This window comes from Odontomachus brunneus, unplaced genomic scaffold (assembly GCF_010583005.1).
Source record: "Odontomachus brunneus isolate Ranch 3 - 2012 unplaced genomic scaffold, Obru_v1 Obru_scaffold_237, whole genome shotgun sequence".
Classification (NCBI taxonomy): domain Eukaryota; kingdom Metazoa; phylum Arthropoda; class Insecta; order Hymenoptera; family Formicidae; genus Odontomachus; species Odontomachus brunneus.
Genome location: NW_022639687.1, coordinates 252,759 through 265,418, shown reverse-complemented (window position 1 = coordinate 265,418; position 12,660 = coordinate 252,759). Strand labels below are relative to the sequence as shown.

The 12,660-nt window shown below is 43.3% G+C and overlaps 1 pseudogene; it reads right to left on the bottom strand.

Annotated features, from left to right (window-relative positions):
* Window positions 1-11,689, bottom strand: part of LOC116852596 — a 19,440-nt pseudogene extending 7,751 nt beyond the window's left edge.
* Between the last annotated feature and the right edge of the window lie 971 nt (window positions 11,690-12,660).

The window sequence follows — 12,660 nt, the reverse complement described above, 5'->3', positions numbered from 1 at the left end:
GTGTCCAAATGAACGGTGTCCAAGTGAACGGTGTCCAAGTGAACAGTGAGCATCCTTCTGTGTCCAAGTGAACTGTGGGCACTTGAACGGTGTCCAACTGAACTGTGTCCAAGTAAACGGTGTCCAACTGAACGGTGTCCAAATGAACGGTATGTAACTGAACAACGTGCATTTCCTTTCGTGTCCAAACGCACCGTGTCCAATTGAACTGTGTGTCAAATGCCGTGTCCATTTGCAACGTGTCCAATTGTACTGTGTCTAAGTGCACCGCTCCCTATTTATCAGCTTTATAATTCATAAATATTTACTTGCAACATGAAAAGTAGGAACATATTTTATCCATGATCTCTCAGTGTAAAACAAACTCACCTTTCTTTCATAGATAAAACCTACAATATACTTTTCATAAAAAAAAACGTAATTATCACAAAATTTATTGACTGGAACGATATGAACGTATATATCTAAATTCGAGTTTGGTAAAATTTAAAACTTGAAGGATAATCGCGTTTGACAGATCGGTCTAATATACTAAGTGTTAAAAAAGGCTTTAAGACAAATAACTCATAAGACAAATAGTATTCATTAAATTGAGTAAAAAATACTTAGTGAACATAAGTCGAAAAATCAATCCATTTTGTGGTTGCATGTTTCTCGCTTTCACTTTATCTAGCCTATATTCGTAATCGCACTCGCAGTGATAGGGTTCACACAATAATTATACTCAATTGAAAGAATACATGCTTATTTATTTGGAGTACAATAGGTGTAGGTGTGTCATGTATGTACGTATCAGAGTTGGTTTCTTGTCTTGGTTCCATTCCATGGACGGATCCGTCGAAGCAGGCCTGCTTTCCGAAAGATCCCCAGTAGCGCCGGCTTCTTCGGTGAGCCATCGTAAGCTCGAAATTTCTCGGGCCGTGCTAGCTTACGGGGTGATAATTTGCGTCTGGCGGCGCTAGAGAGTGGCTCCGGCTTCCTCGGTGCCGTCGGAATCCTGGCGGGGTCCGGCAGTTGCACCGGCTTCGAAGGTGAGGTCTGCGTCGACCGGTGAACCTTGGGAGGTGAAATCACCTTTCCCGGTGGGTCTCTCCGAGTCCACTGTTCCGTCCTAGCGTGAAATCCCCTGTCGGCGAAGGCAGCTTTTGCGACTCCCCTGTCCGGGGTCGCTTCCGTGGAAAAGGCGTTCTGGGTAGTCGCGTCGGTGAGGGCGTTGTCGGCAGAGAGGACAAGGACGAAGCCGGTGAGTGGGATACTGGCCTCACCGTGGCTTCGGCCGCATCGTCCTCGCTGTCTGTGCCAAACAACTCGCGATACTTCTCGCGGAGCGGTAGCCGGGTTAAATTGCGAGCCTCGCCCCGAGGCTGTCCTCTGGAAGGCTTCCGGATGCTTCCGTGTGTTTGCCGTACATGAAATCTTCTGTTCAGCTTGCTCGGGTTTGTGTTGCGAACTCTGGAGAATTATCTCGTCGGAGTTCGAGAGCGGAGTTCGAGAGCGGAGGTCGAGAGCGGAGTGTCTCACTGGTAATTTCGCCCACTATTTATACTCCGATTCCTTGTTAGTGTTTGCTTTCGGTGAGTTTAATTTTCCTCGAAAAATCGCGATGTTCGCGATTCTCGGAATTCGGTGCAGGTCCCGCGCTTCCGCGAATTCGTTGCGGGCTCGCGCTTACCACTGCCCCGCCGCGTTTCTCAGAAACGCGTCGCGAGCCTCGCGCTTCTTAGAAGGGCATTGTGAGTCTCGCGTTTCCTAGAAGGACGGCGCGTAAGGTGCGCTCCGAAAACGGCCTTTCCTATCCTTTTAAATGGGAGCGATGCACCTCGCGTGATGTCTCGCCTGCCGAGACGCCACAATCCATATTTTTTACTCAGTTCAGTGAGTACTGTCCATCCTACATGTCTTGAGTCCTTTTTCTTACACCCTATATAATTTCAACAAAAGGATTTACGATTATACCTAAGCACATGCTGCAAAAGTCAATGCAATAATATGTTATCGACTTTGTACACATCTCAATCGTATATCGTCAGTTCGTATACTTTACACTTTTCATGACTTTATATATTAACCCTAAAAAGAACCCTGAACATCCAAAATTTATGTAAATCCTAAATATGGATCAATTTTACCCAGCGCGTATCCATTTCGCTCATAACTTCCGGAAAGATCGATTACGAAATGATCGAAATTCAATCCTTCTTATTTTGAAATTAGTGTAGAAAAATCGAGGAGTATGACTCTGTTGATGTTTTCATGATGAAGTTGAAAAAAGTTATAACGAAAAAACAAAACGTATGTTTTTAAGAACGGTCACGTTTAAAAGGTTAGTCTGAGCAAATTTTACCCATGTTTAGGCTTTCAGGGTTGAATTACACACTTATCTTCCCTTACTACTGTCTACTTATTCAGGCGCGACGTCTCGCTCGTCGCGACGTCGTCATTAGCGAGAAGCGTTTCAGCGGAAACGATTGTGCATATCGTGGACATTAAAGCTTATTAGGTGAAGAGACGTCTGGACCCAACGAATTTTGTCGCCAGGTAGATGTTGTGCCTTCGCAAAAGGTGACGACACAGACTGATATTCTGCGTGTACTTGGCCGGGCATACGTGGCACATGAAGTTCTTCTGGCCGCCACACTCGAACTTCATGTGGATCTTCAAACTGCATTTCATCTTATACGTGCGCCCGCACTGCGGACACATTAACGGCGACGGTGAAGTTTCCGTTGTTGCGACTTTTTGCGAGTTGGCGCGACCCGCCGGCTGTCCGTACGCGAACTCTGCAAACAAAAAAGAACAATGATAGAGTATTTCAACAAACTCGTGTTTCTCTTCGAGAGTCATGACGACGATGCGACCGAGACCGACTGTCTATAAAATTGGACAAGATAGATACCTTGAAGAACGCCCAGTCAACACTTATGTTACATGTACAAGTGTTCATTAGACGACATGTCCATGCACGTTACATGGTGTCCGGGAACTGTGCACACATCGAACACTTTGCTATGTTCTTCCGGCCACAAGTATATTACATCATGATTAGAGTATGAGAAAGGCGTGTAAAGTTAGCACCTAGTTCTCATTAGAATTCTCATTAGACTTCTTTCTGAAGGGTATAAGAGCGCTTTTACTCTCCTTTTATAAAGAATTTCAGTTATTAACTTTATTAAAATTACGATTAAAAATGAGCTAACTTCATCACTCAATATCAAGAGCGGATAGTTTTAAGTAACTCATGTGTTATTTCTTTTGATGAGTATCGGAACTCTTGATAAATAAAAGAAATATTTCTTTATATTCTTTTGAAAAATAAAAAGAAATGTTTTGTCAGGAACAATCGGTTTTGACGGTGAGTGTCAAATAACCACTCCGTTCTTTAATCGCAATGCCGGTGTTAATCGCCAGAACTCCTTTTATAAAAATAAAAGGATACTTATACTTATACTTATAAGGATACTCTTATACTTTTTGGAAAAAAACTGTAACTCTAGTCAGAACCATCGAATTGCAAAAACAGAGTGCCAATTTTACACGCTCCGTGTGAAACACTTTTATAATTGTCGTACATATTCTTTGATGTATTTAAAAAAAAAAAAAACATTTCTCTCGGAAGAAATAAACAATTTATTTCATAAGGGATACTATACTCAATGGAAGGGGAGATTAAGTTTTTATTTGGCGATAGATTGATTTATACAGTTTAAGTTCTTTCGATATTTCTATTAATCTTCTAATTGGTAATCAAAGAAACGGTAACCGAGCAAATATTTCTATTTGGTTCGACAAACGAACTACATGTCGCGCTGACATATTCAGGAACATAGATGTAATTTAACCTAATTACATCTAAGTGTTTTATATCTTATCTTGTTATCTTATCTAAGTTTTTGCATCTGTTCTAAATATGACAATGTCATATTTAAAATATCGTTCTTGTTCGGGATTCTGCTCGGCTCTTTCGGCTTGCTTCTGGAATATTCCGTAGGAATATTCTAGAAGGATTCTAATAATAAGATCGAGTGAGCTGAGAGACCGCATGACAACAATGTCTCGCGAGCGATGTGTTGTGCCGCCGAAATCAAAACATGATTCGGCGAATATCCGCGCAATTACTTGGAATCGGCGACACATCACAATACCGCTACATCATCATGTATCAGAGCCGATTCTCGACAATAATAAATCTCGCTCAACTCTCGCGACCGTTTTCTCGCTGAACCAATGAGATCGGCCAGCGTAGCCGACGCGACATTTATAAAACGACCGTGTAAGAAATCGACCGTTCAGAGCACAAAAATCTTGTATCACGTTCGTATAACGATATAGGACTCCGCGATCTCATTCCAGCCTTAACGACTGCTTCTTCGCGTGTCCGATCGTTTTCCATCAAAGACGAGTTGTGGCTAAAGCTACTCTCATCGTTTTGTTATTCACTAATAAAGATTGGCATTACTTGTTAAGTTTAATTATTGCACGTGCTCAAATTATTTACAACCACAAGTCGGTCCTTGATCATCAGCCCGTGTTCGCGCGCCCTGCGCTGGGTGTACCGGTGGAAGCGGAATTAATAACACCTATAAGTCCGCGTACAGTTCTAAATATAAAATATTCTACATATAATCATAGAATTATTATATTACTTGATATTGTACTCTCTGCGTACATTACTGTGGGAGAAAGGTAACCGAGGAATGATCACGGTCTCTCAGAGACAGCAATTTTAATGGAAAAGAATATTCTTTATTTGACTCGCTCAACACGCAACATCACTTTCTCACAGAACAGTCGAGTCGAGACTGCCTGCGGCCACGGTCTCCATCCTTTCATACCTAAGCGATTTTCTTTTGAAACAATAGACCAAAGGGAAACGCCGAACTTCTAGTTCCGCGGTGACGCGCATATCGCGGCGGCCACTCGATTGTCGGGCAGATCAGAGGCACCCGCGGCATCGGTTATCTAGAACGCGAGATCGTCAAGCTGGCTTGAACTCAGCCCCACACTCGGCCGTCCTGCTACCGATATTTGTCCCGGATATCATTCTTTGTCGCCGCTTAATTCATTATCAGTTATGTCACTATCGTAATCAGTCTCGTTACACATCCACGGTTTCATACAATCTGCCGCAGTTGAGGTCCTGAAAAGTCCCTCGTATTCGTCCTCACGCTGTACGACATACCGATCGTTACGCAAAACTTGAATAACTCGATAGGGCCCAATATATTTGTTTGCGAGTTTCAAACCCGACCCTTTCTAGGTTCGCCTAATAGCCACTAAGTTGTCTTCTTGATATTTTATCGCGGCTGCCCTGCTTTTATTAAAAGCGCGTTTGGACTTTAACGATATTCTCTTTTGCTCGCTCTCTCAACTGATTACGCTCGTTTTCAAAAGCTTCAATGTATTCCTTCTCCAATAATTCACGAATCTCTAAATCATCTCGCAGTCGCGCATGCACACCAAATAACAAATGAAAAGGATCAGTACCTATACTTCTATTCAAGGTAGTATTAATACATTGTTGAGCGAATGCTAAATATTTGTGCCACTCTTGGCGTTTCGAACTCGCAAGCTTGGTTAACAAAGGTATTAGTATCCGATTTACGCGCTCGACCTGACCATTGGCTCTTGGAATTCCGACAGTAGTTAATACATGTTCAATGCCTGACTTTTTACAATAGTCGGTAAAATCTTTCGAAGTGAAGGCTGTTCCATGGTCAGAGATGATCCGACGTGGATTCCCGAAGATAAACGATTGTTTAGTTAATTTATCCAGAACTTCACTCGCATTGGTGGTTTTCGTCGCGTAGAGCCACACAAACTTAGAAAACGCATTAATCACTACAAGTATATGTTTATAGTTTTTCTTAGTAGAAGGGAGCGGACCTATATGATCAATATGGTATGTGTCTAGGGGAGTTTCCCCTTTCGGTATTGGATTCAGAAATCCTTCCTGCTTTCCACGTTTGCGCTCCGCTACACGCGATGCAATTCCTTATGACTTTTTCTATTTTGGCTTCTACGTTTGGAATACAAAAGTCGTTACGTAGGAGTGCTTTCGTTTTTGCTACTGAAAAATGTCCCTTCTCATGCGCTTGCCTAATCACCTGTGTTTGCATCGATCTCGGTACTACTACATATAGACTGCCGCTAACTTCTTTCAAAAGTAGACCGCTTCTAAACGTATAACCATCCATGCGTCCCGATTTTACTTGATCAATTATTTTCCTTATATCGCTATCGCTTGCTTGCGCTTTTATAAATCGTGCTGTTATCCCGCTCTCTTGTTTCTCGATGGTGTTACATTCGGAAATCGGACTGCGACTCAACGCGTCCACATGACGCATATTCTTACCTGGGCGATGCTCGATTCTATAATCGAATTCCTCGAGTAGAAGGGCCCAACGCGCAACGCGCACACACAGGTCCTTCTTGTACATAGTTGCCGTAAAAGCACGACAGTCCGTTACGATCGTAAAGGGAATGCCTATTAAATATTCACGGAATTTCTTGAGTGTTTTGATTATCGTTAACACTTCCACCTCATAACTTGAATAATTTTGTTCAGAAGGGGTGCTCTTGCCGCTACTATAATAAACTGGATGAAACGCGTTGTTTTCCGTACTTCTCTGTAAGAGTATCGCACTATATCCATACATCGAGGCGTCTGTATGTAGTTCCGTTTCCGCGCCTATCACGTACAGTTTTAATACCGGTTTGTTGGTTAGTATTTCTCTCAGCTGAATAAATGCTTCATTTTGTTTCTCACCGAAGACGTATTTAACATTTGCTTTCAACAAATCACTTAACGGTCATACAATAGTGGAATATTGCGGTATAAATTTGCGAAAGTACCCACTTTACCCTAGGAAACTTTGCATCTGTTTCGCGTTAACCTGGCACGGGGAATCTTCGTACTGTGTCTATTTTACGTTCGGGTGGATACACTCTGCCGTTCCTATGATGTGACCTAAGAACTCGACACGACGTTTTAAGAAGCTAGATTTTCGCCAGTTTATTGTTAGTCCCGCTTTGCTCGCGGTTTTCAACACGGCTTCGAGGCTCGCCATTCCACTCTTATAATCTACAGACGGTATTATCAAGTCGTCCAGATACGCTAATACTACTTTAGTTCGAATCAGATCTTTAAACACAATGTTAATAAATCGCTGAAATACGGCCGGCGAGTTACACAAACCGAACAGAACACGTAAAAACTCGTAATGATCGGGACAATAAATGCTGGGTATTTTCGATTTCGCTCATCAACCCGCACGTGGAAAAAGCCGTTTTTCAGGTCGAGCGTATTAAAGAATTTCGCATTCTGCAAGGAATCGAGTTGGTCTTTGATAATTGGCAAAGGGTATCGATCTCTGATAATTTTTTTATTCAAGAGTCGGTAGTCTACGCACAATCGTATAGAACTATCTTTTTTCTTTACCAGCACCACCGGACTCGCGTACTCTGACAGTGATGGCTGGGCAATGCCGTCGCGTACCCACTCATTTATTTGCGTGTTTACTAACTTTTTTTTCGATGCCGACAGCCGCCTAGCTCGCTGATACACAGGCTCTTCATCTTTAAGCACAATCGTTATTCTCAAATCTATGTCTCGCACTTTATTCCGACTGTAATTAGCGACTACGTCTTTGACTTTATTCTTACACTCTACGTCCAATATATGCGATATATCTATTTTATTATTTTCCTCCGAATCTATATCAATTTGAAAAATCTCAGATACCTTTTCGCTACCACATAAAGGTTCTGACGCTGGATGAATAGAGATCTTTCCCACCTTTGCTATCATCTCAACAGTATTCAGGAAATCGAAGCCGATAATTAATTCATGATTTAAAAGTGCGTCTGACACAACGCGCACGAGAATAGGAAACGTATTCTTGTCTACCGTCAACCTTGCATCGAATTTGCCCAGAGTAAAATTATCACCCGAACCGACACCGCTGAAACGAACTTCTTTAGGAGACAATGTCGGAGACCCTAGTCGAATATACTTGTCAGCGCGTAACAAACAAAGATCGCTCCCGGTGTCGACGAGTGCTAAGACTTTATGACCGTTAAGTTCTACCTCTTTTGTATATTTCTTACATTTCGCGCGCGCGCCAGCGTGGATAGCTCTAATTGTCTTTTTATGTTCCTCGCATTTCAATACGACGTGTCCTCGCTCACCACACTGGAAACATTTCGGCCCCTCTGCTTTTGTTGGACAGCTCGCACTCAGATGATTGCGCAATCCACAGATGAAACAACGCATCTCGGTCTTACTTATCGGCGCGTTTTTCTTCTCGGTCTTTCCCCTCTCACGCCGCCGCTGATCTCCGTCGTTCTGCGCCCGTTGCTCACCTTTCCTCCAGCCGCTCATCTGGATGTGGTCGTGGAGTGTCACTTTCTCGAAAGCTTGTAGTAACAACGCTTTCGAGGTAAACTTGCTCATGCGTGCATGGTCCCGCAAATTCACCGCTGGTATTCCATCGATGATATAATCGATGATTTCTTCCTCACTAATTGGCACACGGTTGGCAAGGATCACTTTCTCGTGGACGTATTGTTGGAACGTCTCTTCTCTTTTCCAGACGCGCTCCTCAAATCGCTTTCTTAACGACATCTTACTCGGACGGTGATTGTACATGTTTCTCATCTCGTTCAGCAAGCTATCAATCGACAATTCGATGTGCTGGGGCTTAGAGTACAGCCATTCTGCGGCTCTCCCTTTCAGTCGCATGCCCACTAAAATCTTCACATGTTCGTCCGGTATGCGATATGTTGTCCTCAGTAGCTGGAGTTGCCTCTCCCAGATTTCGTAATCACCACTGCCATCAAAGAAGTTAAGCAGATCGGCAATGGCCGTTATGCTAGTCTTCGGATGATCGCTTTCTCGATTACTCTCTCCAATGCTTAGCTGCTGAGTCTCTCTGACTAACTCTAGTTCTCTTTGCACTAGCCTCAACTCCCGTTCCGCCAGCTCTTTTTCTCGACGGTACATCTCAATCTCTCGCTCATGATATGATGTTAATATCAGAGCCGCCGCACCAAATTCATTTGTGCTTCCTTGGGTCGTCGCGCTAGCCTCCGGCATCTCTTCAGCTTCGGTCATCCATTGACCTGACGGATTCACTTCAGTGAGACGCCTGATCAGGTCACTCTTACTTCCTGCTGACGAGAGACCTAGTTCTCGCAGCTTCTTTTTAAGCTGGCTCACCGTAAAATCTGCTGGATTTCTCGTACTCATCATCTCACTTCACCTCAGTGCTCACTCGGTTATTCTCACTCTTCCACTGGCTGTTTCCGTTCAATCCCTGTCCTTCTGCTCAATCCCGGCTGAGCCCCCAAGTTGTGGGGAAAAGGTTCCTGTTATTATTAAAGTTCTGATTGCCACTCTACGTTCCTCATTACATTCCTCATTAGGATCTGATAACATCACTATATAAACCAGATAATTAATCGGGATTAACCTGAACAAAAAATCTCCCGTGTAAAAATTTATCCCACGATTCTGATTCCAATTAATTATCTAGTTTGTATTAAGCCATGTTATCAGGTCCTAATTGTTAATATCAATTATTATTAATAGGGTTTTAATCGCCACGTTGTTTATTTTTGTGAAGTAAACTTTGTTTTTGTGAATAAACTTAATATCTTGGAAAAGTAAATTTTCAAGTATTTCTAGGTGTAGTGAGTGTTAGGACTATTATTGTATGTACTGTGTATTATTGTGATCATTATTGTGCCGGATTGTATATATATATATGTCTCTTTTTCATTTTAGCAACATTTGCAAAATGTTATATAGGAGTCGATGAAAAAAGGAAGATTATTACATATAATTATACGATGAAGAATTCGTTGAAGAATATCGCCAAGCTTATAAAGAAAAAGTGAAGAAACAAACATAAAATGTTTACATGTTTACACGTAAATCATACTTGTTTATATCTAGATATTAAAATTCGAATTAGCCGAGCGCGATTCAATGCTTCGTTCGCACGTGACGGTCCAGATTGCTTTTCTGTGAGAATCTGCCTCTGCAGATGGGGCACATGAACTTCGGTGTTACGTCTGGATATTACGTCCTGGTAGAGAACGCAACACGACGTAAGGTCTCGATCGTACTAGCAAGTCGAGTTACGAGTCAACGACCAGAAGGATCGCTTTACGCGTGTACCGACGTACGACGAGTGGTCCTTTTTCGATCAGAGAACTGAATCTCTTTATCGCGGACGGACCGAGAGCGGATAAGAGAAATGAAGGGGGAAAAGGGAAGGATTCGAAAAGAAATTGTGATATAATTTGAATTGGAATTTAGATAATTCTTAACGATTACATTTATTTTCCTCGCGGGGTTGTTACAATTTTTATTAATTACTAGCACGGAGACAAAGTACGCGCGTGTGTGTGTGTTTGTGTGTGTGTGTGTGTGTGGACTTCTGGGTGAGGGTGAGCACTAATGTTCAGGATCATTGGGAGGTAAAGAGAGTGAAAAGTTCTAGGAGTCTAGGAAGGAACCTGTGCGTAATCCGGGACAAATACTGTACGCGAGCTACCCGGAGTTAAAGTTTTGATATTGAAGAAAACGAGTAACAAACTATAACTTACTGTTGATGTGCGATTTGGAGGAGAGAGTAACTGTTGCTGGATTTCTCAGTTGGGTCCCTTTCGATCCTCGTCTGGATAGAACCTGGTGTTTGTGTGTGAGGGTTGTGGACGATCGCACGATGAATACAGCAATAAGCACAGAGAGTTGAGTAGCTGAACCCTTAGGGTACTTGGATTTTTCCTCAGTGGTAGTAGAAGCACAAGAGTAAGAGAAGTCCAAGAGAAGTGACGTCCAAGAGAAGTGAGGTAAAAAGAGCGTAAGAAGAGGCCGAGGTGCGCGGAGTCGCGCTTATATACGATATTAACTGGAAATGGTTTGGTAGGGAAGATGTGGAAATTTGGGGGTTCCTAGGTTGTTGGATTCGTCAGAGAAAATGGTATGGGGGACTGCTGTATCCAGTAGTAAGTAAGTAGACAGTGTTAAGGAAATCTTCTTGGCTGGGGTTGTGGGTGGAGAAAATCATACGTTTCAAAAGAGAAGGTTATTGGAGGATTTTTAAGGTGGTTAGGGAATCAGCAGGTGAGGCGGAACCGAACAACGTAAGTTGGAAAATGTAACGGACATAATTTTTTGTTATCCAGCGGTTCCTTTGATCCCAAGGATAAGGTCCGGTGAAGTTTACTTTGCGGATTAAGGAGTTTTAGTGCTGTATTTTCCAGGGTTATTTCGGAATTTTAGTCGGAATTTTTATTGGGGAAAGACAAAAAAAAAGGTCTTACGATTCGGAATAGTTTGTTGTTTCCTGACAGAGGAGGCAAAGATAGAGTGCATGACTCATGTCTGCACAGGACGTAACATCGGCTTCACGCCGCATTCGTACTTTTGATGTCGCCACAGCGACGTGAAGAAGGCGTAGACGCGATTGCATTTGGGGCAGACATGCTTCTTCTTCAGATTCTTCCTCTCGTAATCCTCTGACGAGGATTGTTGCCGTTCGTACGGCTGCCGGCCCTTGTTGCATTCGAACGCTTTGTGCCGCATCAGCGAGGCCTTCAGAGCAAAGGTACGGCTGCAATCGTAGCAGAAATACTTACAGGGACCCGTTCCTCCGGCCCTGTCGCCATCATTCGTCGTCATCGAGCGTCTGGTGAACATGCTGATGCGCGAGGTCGACGGCAACGTGGGTACCGTCCAGTTGGACGAACTGTAGGCAGCATCTGCGAATCAAGAGGACTAGAGATGTAGTCCAGCATCAACTCGGCACTGGGTTCGGGGGTTGAGATCCGACGCCATTAAGCTTGATCTACAATCTGCTCTTTGCTTCTTGTTCTCTGCGTTTTTCCGGCTTAATGCTTGAAGTTTTAATCAGAAAGAAATAAAAAGAAAGACGCAGGAAGCAAAGAACACACTGTAAATCAAGCTTTAATGCCATGAGAAAAACTGACACGGGTATGTGACGTAGGACGTATACTCACGGCGATTAGAATTCGTAACACGTATGATTTGAATTCTCAATCGGATGTGATATGTACAGGCTGGTCGGAGTGTATCGCGGCTTTCAGTCGTGTGAGATACGTATATCCGATAGAGAGAAGGAGAAGAACAGAGAAGGAACTGTTTATTTTAGGTTGATTTCAGGAATATCAAACTTTATTCATCAAAGCCAGGTTCCGGAAGAAGCGAGACATGTGTTTGTATGTCTTCATAAATATTGTAACGCTGCACTCGCGACTCGCGCAGTCGGCACACGAATCGGGTGCAGCGACAAAATTATATTATTTCACTTCCGGGTCAGCTTTCACAGTTCGGCGGATTTCGCGAGACTCGACAGCTCACACGAACAAAAGAAAACTCGAACTGGGCGCCAGGTACGGCGATCCGTACCCACTGAAATAATCGTACACTAAACGCTAACAAGTTGGTCTCGCCGAAGAACAGTACTCGTCGTCCGCCCGAACTGCTGACCAACGTCCGGCAGCTCAGCCCTCTTCGCGGCAGAGGGGCTGGTTCGCTCGAAGTCGGAGGTGTAAGGAAAGAACGGCGACTAGGTTAACTAAATAAGCCGAAATATCCTGAGACAACGTTTATTGTTCGTGACCGTTACACAA